Source organism: Myotis davidii, unplaced genomic scaffold, assembly GCF_000327345.1.
Source record: "Myotis davidii unplaced genomic scaffold, ASM32734v1 scaffold1207, whole genome shotgun sequence".
Classification (NCBI taxonomy): Eukaryota; Metazoa; Chordata; class Mammalia; order Chiroptera; family Vespertilionidae; genus Myotis; species Myotis davidii.
The window spans coordinates 52,375-53,621 of NW_006299386.1; positions in this window are offsets into that span (position 1 = coordinate 52,375).

The following is a 1,247-nucleotide window of genomic DNA, read 5'->3' on the forward strand; positions in this document are numbered from 1 at the left end:
TGCTTAAAAATGAAAAGTTTTGATAAAAAATCTTTTGTACATTTACACAATGGAATACTATGCTGGGCTATAAAAAGAAGGAACTTTTATCATTTACAACAGCATGGGTGGAACTGGAGAGCATTATGCTAAGCAAAATAAGCCAGTCAGAGAAAGATAGCACATGATCTCACTCATTTGTGGAATATAATGAACAACATAAACTGATGAAAAAAAACAGATCCAGAGACAAAGAAACATCGCTCAGACCTTCAAACCTCAGAGGGAAGGTAGAGGAGGGTGGGGTAAGGAGGAGAGATTAGCCAAAGGACTTGTATGCATGCCTATAAGCCTAACGAATGGACACAGACACCATGGGGGTGAGGGATGAGTGGAGGGGTGGGAGAGCAACGGGGGGATTAGGGGATATGTAATACCTTAATCAATAAAGAAAAAAATATTTAAAAAAAGCAAAGCAGAATGAAGAAATCTAAGTATGGAAAGAGTCTTTCAGGCACAAAAATAGATAAGATTTCTCTTTGCAAAGAGGATGTTGATACCGTTGCTCAAACTTTAAAATAAAATCACATTGAAATTGCAAAAAAGATGAAAAATGCTCAATAAAATACTTTCAAACCAAATCCAATAATGTATAAAAACAATTGTACACTATGACCAAGTGGGATCTATCCCAGGTATGCAAGGCTGGTTAACATTCAAAAATCAAATAATGTAATCCGCTACATCAACAAACCAAAGAAGAAGAACCACACAATCATATAAATAGAAACCAAAGAAACGTTGACAAACCCAACAACCATTCATAATAAAGTAATAGTGCAGAACTTTCTTAGCTGGTAAAGAATATCTACAAAAACTGAAAACTAATATCATGTTTTATGATGAGACACTCTAAGCTTTCCCACTAAGATCAGGAACACAGCAAGGATGCCCTTATCCTTATTCACCACTTCATTAAACATCATACTGAAAGTCCTAGCTAATTTAATAAGAGAAGCAAAGGAGAGAAGAAAAAGTAAAAAAAAAAAAAGGTATATTGATTGGTAAAATAAATAAAGCAATCTTTATTTTCAAGTGGCATGATTGTTTAAAATCAGAATCAATGAACTACTAGATCTTATAAGAAATTATAGTAATTTTGCAGGATACAAGATTAATATACAAAACTCATTCATTTTTCTGTATACCAGTAATTAACAAGTAGAATTTAAAATAAAAGCATAGGAGACACATGTATTACTCTTTGT